This window comes from Tachypleus tridentatus, chromosome 11, assembly GCF_004210375.1.
Source record: "Tachypleus tridentatus isolate NWPU-2018 chromosome 11, ASM421037v1, whole genome shotgun sequence".
In the NCBI taxonomy this organism is placed as follows: domain Eukaryota; kingdom Metazoa; phylum Arthropoda; class Merostomata; order Xiphosura; family Limulidae; genus Tachypleus; species Tachypleus tridentatus.
The window spans coordinates 19,485,026-19,503,306 of NC_134835.1; positions in this window are offsets into that span (position 1 = coordinate 19,485,026).

Sequence of the window (18,281 nt, forward strand, 5' to 3'; positions counted from 1 at the left end):
CTAGAGACAAGTAACTCATAAAAAAATACACCAAAAACTGGATAACCACAGAATATATACAAGTATGTCAATATAAGTTGTATTGTATTGCTAATATATTAATACAAGTTGTATTGGAATTTATGAAAAATAAATTGAGTTAAAAACCTATAACACAAATGGAATTTTTAGCATGCAGCTTTCTTTGAGATGGGGCCACAGATTAAACATGTATTGTAGGACTTCTGTCGCATTTTTCCAACAAGAATAGTTTAATATAAATTTCGGTATGTTATCTTGGTTATGGTTTTACACGTTTCGAGAGACATAAACCGTTGATTTCGTCTATCGTAACAAATAAAGTGTTAAACTGAACGAGAGAGCTTGAGTGTAAGAATGCTGCCCATCAAAGGAACAAAAAACAGCTAAGATGGACTTAGGTTTATAAACACAAGTGTAAGGAACACCGGAAGTCAAATAGAAGTAAACTCCATTTTAACTTACAATAGAAACTAACCATAAAGAAAAAAATGAAATATGGAAAATGTTGTCACGTAAAAATATACTGTTCGTGAGGCGTTAAGTTTACTATAATGTTATAATGTGTATAGTATTGTTGATAGAGATGACTTCGGGTTGTCCAGTTCATGATGAAATCATTGTACATCACTAACTGGGTAAAATGGACTGTGTAATAAATTTCCCAAACAAAATACTTCTGACGCAGTTGGATATGAAACTACTAAAGCTAAAACCTGATTTGACGAATGTAGTTCAAAGATAAGAAAACAAGATGTAACAAGATATTGTTGTGGTCTCGTACTTTTCTTGGCAAATTCTTTCATCTAGTGGAAACAATTGAAGGTCTAGTCCAATTAATAATAACGAATTACTTTATTTTCTTCTAGAAACTTAAACACTTGTACGCTGTTGAAAGTTGAAGTAGGCCAACGTCACAAATAACTTTAGCTAATTCAAAACAATTAAGCTTACTCATACAAAGTAGTAGCGATAGGTAATACTCACTGACTCGTTAACTCTTTATCTTAAAATTAAATTATCTTCTTTCGATAGAATTCAGTCTATAACAGCCTAACAACACATGAAAACGTTGTGTTTATATTTCTTCTAGAAATACACAGAACTTATTTAGTGTCAACATCATACACCGTCTTTCTTACTTTAATAAATTAAATTATAAATACAACTTAAAGCAACATTAGCGTAAGAAGAAATAAATATTTTCCTTCTTTAGGGGCCAACTTACACAAACATGCTCGGTAAGAAACTTCAAAAAGAATTTTAAAATGTTTTACATTTAAAAGCGATACGAAATATTAACAATACTTCTGCAATGGTTTATTTCTTCAGTACATTGTTCTAACTAGTTCTGTTATTAACGAGATATAAAACAATATTCTCAGCTAGATTTAACTTTACAAATACAAGTGCAATTTTTTTTTCACTGAACAAAATGAAAGACTTCCTTTATTCCATAACAACCTCAGTCCCAAATATTTTAGGATCGGATGGTAATTTAAAAAAAAAAATATTTTTTTACACCTGGGTGGCTTGCCAAGACGATAACTATATAGGACGTACATATTCGGCTACAGAGATTCAAAATCGCGACCTTCATATCCGAGTACAGGGCCTTAACAACCAGATCATTTCAGGTCCTATTGCAAAATTCAAGTAGTAGAAATAAACTCAATTAACAAATGAATTTTTTATGCTACCTGAAGAGAATATTTATACCATTGGATAATTTTGCAGTTAGAGACAGCTATAAATGTACAGAGTTGTTTCTAAAAACCTACACAGTACAGTTTTAAATGTTAACTAAACTATGTTAATTTCCTCTGCTGGGAATCGAACCCCACATATTTTATAATAAAAAATGGTACTGTATCAGTTAATCGAAAGGGTTAACTCACCAATATCTCTATATTAGCAAGGAATTTTTGACAGCTTAACTTATCACACTTATTTTCTAACAAAAATAAATTATTAGGCGTTATTTCAGAGTCGTGACACGACCACCAGCTGGGTCAGTTTTTCTGGGATACCCCATTTTCGTACTTCCCTTAGATCGGGTTCACAGGATTTCTCAGGTGCTAGATATTTCTCTAATGTTCGAACTAAATTATTAATTATAAATTATTAAATATAACGAGAACTATCTGCGTTAACCATCCCTAATTAACCAATGTTAGACTAGAGGATAGGCAGCTAGTAATCTCCAGCTACTATCAACTCTTGGGCTATTCATAAATCAAACAATAGTGGGATTGAACGTACGTTATAACGCCCCCGCGGCTGAAAGGGCGAGCATGTTTGATGTGACGGGAATTCGAACCCACGACCCTAGGATTACGAGTTGAGTGCCTTAACCACATGGGCATGCCAGGCCTATTCCCAATTCACGATTTTAACTTTTTCAAGTTATTTAATTCTATCTTACACACAATTTTATCCATTAACACAGAATTAAAATTTCTGATTCGTCAATTAACCCAATCTTCTCGTATTTAATACCAAGAAATATATCTAAAACAATTAAATTACTTTTATAGGCGCGTTATGTTTTGTTTAGAGCAAAGCTAAACAATATTTTATGATCGCTCTGCTCGTCACGGAAGCCGAACCCTGGATTTTTAAAGCTATAACTTCGGAAACTTACCGCTAATCCTTTTGGAGATTATTAGCAATAGAACTAACTCAAAAATAAAACTAAACGGCCATAAATAGTTTTTCTCTCGTACTATTGAACAAATTTAAAGAGACTTACTAAATAATTAGTTTACTGACCAACAAAATAACTGATTAACTTATCAACTGACTGAATAACTAATTAACTAACTAGAATTTTTATATTACAATATTTTACCACTTTCGTTTCAAAATAATTCTAGACATCAGCTCAAATTTAGAAATTTGGGAAATTTCAATGTATCACACATCTATCGGGACAGATGTAGGTAACATCACCTATCATGACTGTAGTCTAACAGTACACCAATATATTTATATAAGGTTCGTCCATCGGGACAGATGTAGGTAACATCACCTATCATGACTGTAGTCTAACAGTACACCACTATATTTACATAAGGTTCGTCCATCGGGACAAATGTAGGTAACATCACCTATCATGACTGTAGTCTAACAGTACACCACTATATTTATATAAGGTTCGTCCATAGAGACAGATGTAGGTAACATCACCTGTCATCACTGTAGTCTAACAGTACACCACTATATTTACATAAGGTTCGTCCATCGGAACAAATGTAGGTAACATCACCTATCATGACTGTAGTCTTACAGTACAACACTATATTTACATAAGGTTCGTCCATCGGGACAAATGTAGGTAACATCACCTATCATGACAGTAGTCTAACAGTACATCACTATATTTATATAAGGTTCGTCCATCGGGACAGATGTAGGTAACATCACCTATCATGACTGTAGTCTAACAGTACACCACTATATTTACATAAGGTTCGTCCATCGGGACAAATGTAGGTAACATCACCTATCATGACTGTAGTCTAACAGTACACCACTATATTTATATAAGGTTCGTCCATAGGAACAGATGTAAGTAACACCACCTATCATGACTGTAGTCTAACAGTACACCACTATATTTACATAAGGTTCGTCCATCGGGACAAATGTAGGTAACATCACCTATCATGACTGTAGTCTTACAGTACACCACTATATTTACATAAGGATCGTCCATCGGCACAAATGTAGGTAACATCACCTATCATGACTGTAGTCTTACAGTACACCACTATATTTACATAAGATTCGTCAATCGGGACAGATGTCGGTAACATCACCTATCATGACTGTAGTCTAACAGTACACCACTACATTTACATAAGGTTCGTCCATAGGGACATATGTCGGTAATATCACCTGTAATGACTGTAGTCTAACAGTACACCACTATATTTCATAAGGTTTGTCCATCGGAACAAATATAGGTAACATCACTTATCATGACTGTAGTCTAACAGTACACCACTATATTTACATAAGGTTCGTCCATAGGGACAGATGTCGGTTATATCACCTGTAATGACTGTAGTCTAACAGTACACCACCATATTTACATGAGGTTCGTCCATCGGGACAGATGTAGGTAATATCACCTATCATGATTGTAGTCTAACAGTACACCACTAAATTTACATAAGGTTCGTCCATCGGGACAGATGTAGGTAACATCACCTATCATGACTGTAGTCTAACAGTACACCACTATATTTACATAAGGTTCGTCCATCGGGACAAATGTAGGTAACATCACCTATCATGACTGTAGTCTAACAGTACACCACTATATTTACATAAGGTTCGTCCATCGGGACAAATGTAGGTAACATCACTTGTAATGACCGTAGTCTAACAGTACACCACTACATTTACATAATGTTTGTCCATCGGGACAGATGTAGGTAACATCACCTATCATGACTGTAGTCTAACAGTACACCACTATATTTACATAAGGTTCGTCCATCGGGACAAATGTAGGTAACATCACCTATCATGACTGTAGTCTAACAGTACACCACTATATTTACATAAGGTTCGTCCATCGGAACAAATGTAGGTAACATCACCTATCATCACTGTAGTCTTACAGTACAACACTATATTTACATAAGGTTCGTCCATCGGGACAGATGTAGGTAACATCACCTATCATGACTGTAGTCTAACAGTACACCACTATATTTACATAAGGTTCGTCAATCGGGACAGATGTCGGTAACATCACCTATCATGACTGTAGTCTAACAGTACACCACTATATTTACATAAGGTTCGTCCATAGGGACAGATGTCGGTAATATCACCTCTAATGACTGTAGTCTAACAGCACACCACTATATTTACATGAGGTTCGTCCATCGGGACAGATGTAGGTAATATCACCTATCATGATTGTAGTCTAACAGTACACCACTATATTTACATAAGGTTCGTCCATCGGGACAGATGTAGGTAACATCACCTATCATGACTGTAGTCTAACAGAACACCACTATATTTACATAAGGTTCGTCCATCGGGACAAATGTAGGTAACATCACCTATCATGACTGTAGTCTAACAGTACACCACTATATTTACATAAGGTTCGTCCATAGGGACAGATGTCGGTAACATCACCTATCATGATTGTAGTCTAACAGTACACCACTATATTTACATAAGGTTCGTCCATCGGAACAGATGTAAGTAACATCACCTATCATGACTGTAGTCTAACAGTACACCACTATATTTACATAAGGTTCGTCCATCGGGACAAATGTAGGTAACATCACCTATCATGACTGTAGCCTAACAGTACACCACTATATTTAGAAAAGGTTCGTCCATAGGGACAGATGTCGGTAACATCACCTATCATGACAGTAGTCTAACAGTACACCACTATATTTACATAAGGTTCGTCCATCGAGACAAATGTAGGTAACATCACCTATCATGACTGTAGTCTAACAGTACACCACTATATTTACATGAGGTTCGTCCATCGGGACAAATGTAGGTAACATCACCTGTATTGACCGTAGTCTAACAGTACACCACTGAATTTACATAATGTTCATTAATCGGGACAAATGTAGGTAACATCACCTATCATGACTGTAGTCTAACAGTACACCACTATATTTACATAAGGTTCGTCCATCGGGACAAATGTAGGTAACATCACCTATCATGACTGTAGTCTAACAGTACACCACTATATTTATATAAGGTTCGTCCATAGGAACAGATGTAGGTAACACCACCTATCATGACTGTAGTCTAACAGTACACCACTATATTTACATAAGGTTCGTCCATCGGGACAAATGTAGGTAACATCACCTATCATGACTGTAGTCTTACAGTACACCACTATATTTACATAAGGTTCGTCCATCGGGACAAATGTAGGTAACATCACCTATCATGACTGTAGTCTTACAGTACACCACTATATTAACATAAGATTCGTCAATCGGGACAGATGTCGGTAACATCACCTATCATGACAGTAGTCTAACAGTACACCACTACATTTACATAAGGTTCGTCCATAGGGACATATGTCGGTAATATCACCTGTAATGACTGTAGTATAACAGTACACCACTATATTTCATAAGGTTTGTCCATCGGGACAAATATAGGTAACATCACCTATCATGACTGTAGTTTAACAGTACACCACTATATTTACATAAGGTTCGTCCATAGGGACAGATGTCGGTAACATCACCTATCATGATTGTAGTCTAACAGTACACCACTATATTTACATAAGGTTCGTCCATCGGGACAGATGTAGGTAACATCACCTATCATGACTGTAGTCTAACAGTACACCACTATATTTACATAAGGTTCGTCCATCGGGACAAATGTAGGTAACATCACCTATCATGACTGTAGTCTAACAGTACACCACTATATTTACATAAGGTTCGTCCATAGGGACAGATGTCGGTAACATCACCTATCATGACTGTAGTCTAACAGTACACCACTATATTTACATAAGGTTCGTCCATCGGAACAAATGTAGGTAACATCACCTATCATCACTGTAGTCTTACAGTACAACACTATATTTACATAAGGTTCGTCCATCGGGACAGATGTAGGTAACATCACCTATCATGACTGTAGTCTAACAGTACACCACTATATTTACATAAGGTTCGTCAATCGGGACAGATGTCGGTAACATCACCTATCATGACTGTAGTCTTACAGTACACCACTATATTTACATAAGGTTCGTCCATCGGGACAAATGTAGGTAACATCACCTATCATGACTGTAGTCTTACAGTACACCATTATATTAACATAAGATTCGTCAATCGGGACAGATGTCGGTAACATCACCTATCATGACAGTAGTCTAACAGTACACCACTACATTTACATAAGGTTCGTCCATAGGGACATATGTCGGTAATATCACCTGTAATGACTGTAGTATAACAGTACACCACTATATTTCATAAGGTTTGTCCATCGGGACAAATATAGGTAACATCACCTATCATGACTGTAGTTTAACAGTACACCACTATATTTACATAAGGTTCGTCCATAGGGACAGATGTCGGTAACATCACCTATCATGATTGTAGTCTAACAGTACACCACTATATTTACATAAGGTTCGTCCATCGGGACAGATGTAGGTAACATCACCTATCATGACTGTAGTCTAACAGTACACCACTATATTTACATAAGGTTCGTCCATCGGGACAAATGTAGGTAACATCACCTATCATGACTGTAGTCTAACAGTACACCACTATATTTACATAAGGTTCGTCCATAGGGACAGATGTCGGTAACATCACCTATCATGACTGTAGTCTAACAGTACACCACTATATTTACATAAGGTTCGTCCATCGGAACAAATGTAGGTAACATCACCTATCATCACTGTAGTCTTACAGTACAACACTATATATACATAAGGTTCGTCCATCGGGACAGATGTAGGTAACATCACCTATCATGACTGTAGTCTAACAGTACACCACTATATTTACATAAGGTTCGTCAATCGGGACAGATGTCGGTAACATCACCTATCATGACTGTAGTCTAACAGTACACCACTATATTTACATAAGGTTCGTCCATAGGGACAGATGTCGGTAATATCACCTCTAATGACTGTAGTCTAACAGCACACCACTATATTTACATGAGGTTCGTCCATCATGACAGATGTAGGTAATATCACCTATCATGATTGTAGTCTAACAGTACACCACTATATTTACATAAGGTTCGTCCATAGGGACAGATGTCGGTAACATCACCTATCATGATTGTAGTCTAACAGTACACCACTATATTTACATAAGGTTCGTCCATCGGGACAGGTGTAAGTAACATCACCTATCATGACTGTAGTCTAACAGTACACCACTATATTTACATAAGGTTCGTCCATCGGGACAAATGTAGGTAACATCACCTATCATGAGTGTAGCCTAACAGTACACCACTATATTTACATAAGGTTCGTCCATAGGGACAGATGTCGGTAACATCACCTATCATGACAGTAGTCTAACAGTACACCACTATATTTACATAAGGTTCGTCCATCGAGACAAATGTAGGTAACATCACCTATCATGACTGTAGTCTAACAGTACACCACTATATTTACATGAGGTTCGTCCATCGGGACAAATGTAGGTAACATCACCTGTAATGACCGTAGTCTAACAGTACACCACTGCATTTACATAATGTTCATTAATCGGGACAAATGTAGGTAACATCACCTATCATGACTGTAGTCTAACAGTACACCACTATATTTACATAAGGTTCGTCCATCGGGACAAATGTAGGTAACATCACCTATCATGACTGTAGTCTAACAGTACACCACTATATTTATATAAGGTTCGTCCATAGGAACAGATGTAGGTAACACCACCTATCATGACTGTAGTCTAACAGTACACCACTATATTTACATAAGGTTCGTCCATCGGGACAAATGTAGGTAACATCACCTATCATGACTGTAGTCTTACAGTACACCACTATATTTACATAAGGTTCGTCCATCGGGACAAATGTAGGTAACATCACCTATCATGACTGTAGTCTTACAGTGAACCACTATATTAACATAAGATTCGTCAATCGGGACAGATGTCGGTAACATCACCTATCATGACAGTAGTCTAACAGTACACCACTACATTTACATAAGGTTCGTCCATAGGGACATATGTCGGTAATATCACCTGTAATGACTGTAGTATAACAGTACACCACTATATTTCATAAGGTTTGTCCATCGGGACAAATATAGGTAACATCACCTATCATGACTGTAGTTTAACAGTACACCACTATATTTACATAAGGTTCGTCCATAGGGACAGATGTCGGTAACATCACCTATCATGATTGTAGTCTAACAGTACACCACTATATTTACATAAGGTTCGTCCATCGGGACAGATGTAGGTAACATCACCTATCATGACTGTAGTCTAACAGTACACCACTATATTTACATAAGGTTCGTCCATCGGGACAAATGTAGGTAACATCACCTATCATGACTGTAGTCTAACAGTACACCACTATATTTACATAAGGTTCGTCCATAGGGACAGATGTCGGTAACATCACCTATCATGACTGTAGTCTAACAGTACACCACTATATTTACATAAGGTTCGTCCATCGAGACAAATGTAGGTAACATCACCTATCATGACTGTAGTCTTACAGTACACCACTATATTTACATAAGATTCGTCAATCGGGACAGATGTCGGTAACATCACCTATCATGACTGTAGTCTAACAGTACACCACTACATTTACATAAGGTTCGTCCATAGGGACATATGTCGGTAATATCACCTGTAATGACTGTAGTCTAACAGTACACCACTATATTTCATAAGGTTTGTCCATCGGGACAAATATAGGTAACATCACCTATCATGACTGTAGTCTAACAGTACACCACTATATTTACATAAGGTTCGTCCATCGGGACAAATGTAGGTAACATCACCTATCATGACTGTAGTCTAACAGTACACCACTATATTTACATAAGGTTCGTCCATCGGAACAAATGTAGGTAACATCACCTATCATCACTGTAGTCTTACAGTACAACACTATATTTACATAAGGTTCGTCCATCGGGACAGATGTAGGTAACATCACCTATCATGACTGTAGTCTAACAGTACACCACTATATTTACATAAGGTTCGTCAATCAGGACAGATGTCGGTAACATCACCTATCATGACTGTAGTCTAACAGTACACCACTATATTTACATAAGGTTCGTCCATAGGGACAGATGTCGGTAATATCACCTCTAATGACTGTAGTCTAACAGCACACCACTATATTTGCATGAGGTTCGTCCATCGGGACAGATGTAGGTAACATCACCTATCATGACTGTAGTCTAACAGTACACCACTATATTTACATAAGGTTCGTCCATAGGGACAGATGTCGGTAACATCACCTATCATGATTGTAGGCTAACAGTACACCACTATATTTACATAAGGTTCGTCCATCGGGACAGATGTAAGTAACATCACCTATCATGACTGTAGTCTAACAGTACACCACTATATTTACATAAGGTTCGTCCATCGAGACAAATGTAGGTAACATCACCTATCATGACTGTAGTCTAACAGTACACCACTATATTTACATGAGGTTCGTCCATCGGGACAAATGTAGGTAACATCACCTTTAATGACCGTAGTCTAACAGTACACCACGACATTTACATAATGTTCGTCCATCAGGACAAATGTAGGTAACATCACCTATCATGACTGTAGTCTAACAGTACACCACTATATTTACATAAGGTTCGTCCATCGGGACAAATGTAGGTAACATCACCTATCATGACTGTAGTCTTACAGTACACCACTATATTTACATAAGATTCGTCAATCGGGACAGATGTCGGTAACATCACCTATCATGACTGTAGTCTAACAGTACACCACTACATTTACATAAGGTTCGTCCATAGGGACATATGTCGGTAATATCACCTGTAATGACTGTAGTATAACAGTACACCACTATATTTCATAAGGTTCGTCCATAGGGACAGATGTCGGTAATATCACCTCTAATGACTGTAGTCTAACAGCACACCACTATATTTACATGAGGTTCGTCCATCGGGACAGATGTAGGTAACATCACCTATCATGACTGTAGTCTAACAGTACACCACTATATTTACATAAGGTTCGTCCATAGGGACAGATGTCGGTAACATCACCTATCATGATTGTAGGCTAACAGTACACCACTATATTTACATAAGGTTCGTCCATCGGGACAGATGTAAGTAACATCACCTATCATGACTGTAGTCTAACAGTACACCACTATATTTACATAAGGTTCGTCCATCGGGACAAATGTAGGTAACATCACCTATCATGACTGTAGTCTAACAGTAAACCACTATATTTACATAAGGTTCGTCCATAGGGACAGATGTCGGTAACATCACCTATCATGACTGTAGTCTAACAGTACACCACTATATTTACATAAGGTTCGTCCATCGAGACAAATGTAGGTAACATCACCTATCATGACTGTAGTCTAACAGTACACCACTATATTTACATGAGGTTCGTCCATCGGGACAAATGTAGGTAACATCACCTTTAATGACCGTAGTCTAACAGTACACCACTACATTTACATAATGTTCGTCCATCGGGACAAATGTAGGTAACATCACCTATCATGACTGTAGTCTAACAGTACACCACTATATTTACATAAGGTTCGTCCATCGGGACAAATGTAGGTAACATCACCTATCATGACTGTAGTCTTACAGTACACCACTATATTTACATAAGATTCGTCAATCGGGACAGATGTCGGTAACATCACCTATCATGACTGTAGTCTAACAGTACACCACTACATTTACATAAGGTTCGTCCATAGGGACATATGTCGGTAATATCACCTGTAATGACTGTAGTATAACAGTACACCACTATATTTCATAAGGTTTGTCCATCGGGACAAATATAGGTAACATCACCTATCATGACTGTAGTCTAACAGTACACCACTATATTTACATAAGGTTCGTCCATAGGGACAGATGTCGGTAACATCACCTATCATGATTGTAGTCTAACAGTACACCACTATATTTACATAAGGTTCGTCCATAGGGACAGATGTCGGTAACATCACCTATCATGACTGTAGTCTAACAGTACACCACTATATTTACATAAGGTTCGTCCATCGAGACAAATGTAGGTAACATCAACTATCATGACTGTAGTCTTACAGTACACCACTATATTTACATAAGATTCGTCAATCGGGACAGATGTCGGTAACATCACCTATCATGACTGTAGTCTAACAGTACACCACTACATTTACATAAGGTTCGTCCATAGGGACATATGTCGGTAATATCACCTGTAATGACTGTAGTCTTACAGTACACCACTATATTTCATAAGGTTTGTCCATCGGGACAAATATAGGTAACATCACCTATCATGACTGTAGTCTAACAGTACACCACTATATTTACATAAGGTTCGTCCATCGGGACAAATGTAGGTAACATCACCTATCATGACTGTAGTCTAACAGTACACCACTATATTTACATAAGGTTCGTCCTTAGCGACAGATGTCGGTAACATCACCTATCATGACTGTAGTCTAACAGTACACCACTATATTTACATAAGGTTCGTCCATCGAGACAAATGTAGGTAACATCACCTATCATGACTGTAGTCTAACAGTACACCACTACATTTACATAAGGTTCGTCCATAGGGACATATGTCGGTAATATCACCTGTAATGACTGTAGTCTAACAGTACACCACTATATTTCATAAGGTTTGTCCATCGGGACAAATATAGGTAACATCACCTATCATGACTGTAGTCTAACAGTACACCACTATATTTACATAAGGTTCGTCCATAGGGACAGATGTCGGTAACATCACCTATCATGATTGTAGTCTAACAGTACACCACTATATTTACATTAGGTTCGTCCATCGGAACAGATGTAGGTAACATCACCTATCATGACAGTAGTCTAACAGTACACCACTATATTTACATAAGGTTCGTCCATAGGGACAGATGTCGGTAATATCACCTGTAATGACTGTAGTCTAACAGTACACCACTATATTTACATAAGGTTCGTCCATCGGGACAAATGTAGGTAACATCACCTATCATGACTGTAGTCTAACAGTACACCACTATATTTATATAAGGTTCGTCCATAGGAACAGATGTAGGTAACACCACCTATCATGACTGTAGTCTAACAGTACACCACTATATTTACATAAGGTTCGTCCATCGGGACAAATGTAGGTAACATCACCTATCATGACTGTAGTCTAACAGTACACTACTATATTTACATGAGGTTCGTCCATCGGGACAGATGTAGGTAATATCACCTATCATGATTGTAGTCTAACAGTACACCACTAAATTTACATAAGGTTCGTCCATCGGGACAGATGTAGGTAACATCACCTATCATGACTGTAGTCTAACAGTACACCACTATATTTACATAAGGTTCGTCCATCGGGACAAATGTAGGTAACATCACCTATCATGACTGTAGTCTTTCAGTACACCACTATATTTACATAAGATTCGTCAATCGGGACAGATGTCGGTAACATCACCTATCATGACTGTAGTCTTACAGTACACCACTATATTTACATAAGGATCGTCCATCGGGACAGGTGTAAGTAACATCACCTATCATGACTGTAGTCTAACAGTACACCACTATATTTACATAAGGTTCGTCCATCGGGACAAATGTAGGTAACATCACCTATCATGAGTGTAGCCTAACAGTACACCACTATATTTACATAAGGTTCGTCCATAGGGACAGATGTCGGTAACATCACCTATCATGACAGTAGTCTAACAGTACACCACTATATTTACATAAGGTTCGTCCATCGAGACAAATGTAGGTAACATCACCTATCATGACTGTAGTCTAACAGTACACCACTATATTTACATGAGGTTCGTCCATCGGGACAAATGTAGGTAACATCACCTGTAATGACCGTAGTCTAACAGTACACCACTGCATTTACATAATGTTCATTAATCGGGACAAATGTAGGTAACATCACCTATCATGACTGTAGTCTAACAGTACACCACTATATTTACATAAGGTTCGTCCATCGGGACAAATGTAGGTAACATCACCTATCATGACTGTAGTCTAACAGTACACCACTATATTTATATAAGGTTCGTCCATAGGAACAGATGTAGGTAACACCACCTATCATGACTGTAGTCTAACAGTACACCACTATATTTACATAAGGTTCGTCCATCGGGACAAATGTAGGTAACATCACCTATCATGACTGTAGTCTTACAGTACACCACTATATTTACATAAGGTTCGTCCATCGGGACAAATGTAGGTAACATCACCTATCATGACTGTAGTCTTACAGTGAACCACTATATTAACATAAGATTCGTCAATCGGGACAGATGTCGGTAACATCACCTATCATGACAGTAGTCTAACAGTACACCACTACATTTACATAAGGTTCGTCCATAGGGACATATGTCGGTAATATCACCTGTAATGACTGTAGTATAACAGTACACCACTATATTTCATAAGGTTTGTCCATCGGGACAAATATAGGTAACATCACCTATCATGACTGTAGTTTAACAGTACACCACTATATTTACATAAGGTTCGTCCATAGGGACAGATGTCGGTAACATCACCTATCATGATTGTAGTCTAACAGTACACCACTATATTTACATAAGGTTCGTCCATCGGGACAGATGTAGGTAACATCACCTATCATGACTGTAGTCTAACAGTACACCACTATATTTACATAAGGTTCGTCCATCGGGACAAATGTAGGTAACATCACCTATCATGACTGTAGTCTAACAGTACACCACTATATTTACATAAGGTTCGTCCATAGGGACAGATGTCGGTAACATCACCTATCATGACTGTAGTCTAACAGTACACCACTATATTTACATAAGGTTCGTCCATCGAGACAAATGTAGGTAACATCACCTATCATGACTGTAGTCTTACAGTACACCACTATATTTACATAAGATTCGTCAATCGGGACAGATGTCGGTAACATCACCTATCATGACTGTAGTCTAACAGTACACCACTACATTTACATAAGGTTCGTCCATAGGGACAGATGTCGGTAATATCACCTGTAATGACTGTAGTCTAACAGTACACCACTATATTTCATAAGGTTTGTCCATCGGGACAAATATAGGTAACATCACCTATCATGACTGTAGTCTAACAGTACACCACTATATTTACATAAGGTTCGTCCATCGGGACAAATGTAGGTAACATCACCTATCATGACTGTAGTCTAACAGTACACCACTATATTTACATAAGGTTCGTCCATCGGAACAAATGTAGGTAACATCACCTATCATCACTGTAGTCTTACAGTACAACACTATATTTACATAAGGTTCGTCCATCGGGACAGATGTAGGTAACATCACCTATCATGACTGTAGTCTAACAGTACACCACTATATTTACATAAGGTTCGTCAATCGGGACAGATGTCGGTAACATCACCTATCATGACTGTAGTCTAACAGTACACCACTATATTTACATAAGGTTCGTCCATAGGGACAGATGTCGGTAATATCACCTCTAATGACTGTAGTCTAACAGCACACCACTATATTTGCATGAGGTTCGTCCATCGGGACAGATGTAGGTAACATCACCTATCATGACTGTAGTCTAACAGTACACCACTATATTTACATAAGGTTCGTCCATAGGGACAGATGTCGGTAACATCACCTATCATGATTGTAGGCTAACAGTACACCACTATATTTACATAAGGTTCGTCCATCGGGACAGATGTAAGTAACATCACCTATCATGACTGTAGTCTAACAGTACACCACTATATTTACATAAGGTTCGTCCATCGAGACAAATGTAGGTAACATCACCTATCATGACTGTAGTCTAACAGTACACCACTATATTTACATGAGGTTCGTCCATCGGGACAAATGTAGGTAACATCACCTTTAATGACCGTAGTCTAACAGTACACCACGACATTTACATAATGTTCGTCCATCGGGACAAATGTAGGTAACATCACCTATCATGACTGTAGTCTAACAGTACACCACTATATTTACATAAGGTTCGTCCATCGGGACAAATGTAGGTAACATCACCTATCATGACTGTAGTCTTACAGTACACCACTATATTTACATAAGATTCGTCAATCGGGACAGATGTCGGTAACATCACCTATCATGACTGTAGTCTAACAGTACACCACTACATTTACATAAGGTTCGTCCATAGGGACATATGTCGGTAATATCACCTGTAATGACTGTAGTATAACAGTACACCACTATATTTCATAAGGTTCGTCCATAGGGACAGATGTCGGTAATATCACCTCTAATGACTGTAGTCTAACAGCACACCACTATATTTACATGAGGTTCGTCCATCGGGACAGATGTAGGTAACATCACCTATCATGACTGTAGTCTAACAGTACACCACTATATTTACATAAGGTTCGTCCATAGGGACAGATGTCGGTAACATCACCTATCATGATTGTAGGCTAACAGTACACCACTATATTTACATAAGGTTCGTCCATCGGGACAGATGTAAGTAACATCACCTATCATGACTGTAGTCTAACAGTACACCACTATATTTACATAAGGTTCGTCCATCGGGACAAATGTAGGTAACATCACCTATCATGACTGTAGTCTAACAGTACACCACTATATTTACATAAGGTTCGTCCATAGGGACAGATGTCGGTAACATCACCTATCATGACTGTAGTCTAACAGTACACCACTATATTTACATAAGGTTCGTCCATCGAGACAAATGTAGGTAACATCACCTATCATGACTGTAGTCTAACAGTACACCACTATATTTACATGAGGTTCGTCCATCGGGACAAATGTAGGTAACATCACCTTTAATGACCGTAGTCTAACAGTACACCACTACATTTACATAATGTTCGTCCATCGGGACAAATGTAGGTAACATCACCTATCATGACTGTAGTCTAACAGTACACCACTATATTTACATAAGGTTCGTCCATCGGGACAAATGTAGGTAACATCACCTATCATGACTGTAGTCTTACAGTACACCACTATATTTACATAAGATTCGTCAATCGGGACAGATGTCGGTAACATCACCTATCATGACTGTAGTCTAACAGTACACCACTACATTTACATAAGGTTCGTCCATAGGGACATATGTCGGTAATATCACCTGTAATGACTGTAGTATAACAGTACACCACTATATTTCATAAGGTTTGTCCATCGGGACAAATATAGGTAACATCACCTATCATGACTGTAGTCTAACAGTACACCACTATATTTACATAAGGTTCGTCCATAGGGACAGATGTCGGTAACATCACCTATCATGATTGTAGTCTAACAGTACACCACTATATTTACATAAGGTTCGTCCATAGGGACAGATGTCGGTAACATCACCTATCATGACTGTAGTCTAACAGTACACCACTATATTTACATAAGGTTCGTCCATCGAGACAAATGTAGGTAACATCACCTATCATGACTGTAGTCTTACAGTACACCACTATATTTACATAAGATTCGTCAATCGGGACAGATGTCGGTAACATCACCTATCATGACTGTAGTCTAACAGTACACCACTACATTTACATAAGGTTCGTCCATAGGGACATATGTCGGTAATATCACCTGTAATGACTGTAGTCTTACAGTACACCACTATATTTCATAAGGTTTGTCCATCGGGACAAATATAGGTAACATCACCTATCATGACTGTAGTCTAACAGTACACCACTATATTTACATAAGGTTCGTCCATCGGGACAAATGTAGGTAACATCACCTATCATGACTGTAGTCTAACAGTACACCACTATATTTACATAAGGTTCGTCCTTAGCGACAGATGTCGGTAACATCACCTATCATGACTGTAGTCTAACAGTACACCACTATATTTACATAAGGTTCGTCCATCGAGACAAATGTAGGTAACATCACCTATCATGACTGTAGTCTAACAGTACACCACTACATTTACATAAGGTTCGTCCATAGGGACATATGTCGGTAATATCACCTGTAATGACTGTAGTCTAACAGTACACCACTATATTTCATAAGGTTTGTCCATCGGGACAAATATAGGTAACATCACCTATCATGACTGTAGTCTAACAGTTCACCACTATATTTACATAAGGTTCGTCCATAGGGACAGATGTCGGTAACATCACCTATCATGATTGTAGTCTAACAGTACACCACTATATTTACATAAGGTTCGTCCATCGGGACAGATGTAGGTAACATCACCTATCATGACTGTAGTCTAACAGTACACCACTATATTTACATAAGGTTCGTCCATCGGGACAAATGTAGGTAACATCACCTATCATGACTGTAGTCTAACAGTACACCACTATATTTACATAAGGTTCGTCCATAGGGACAGATGTCGGTAACATCAC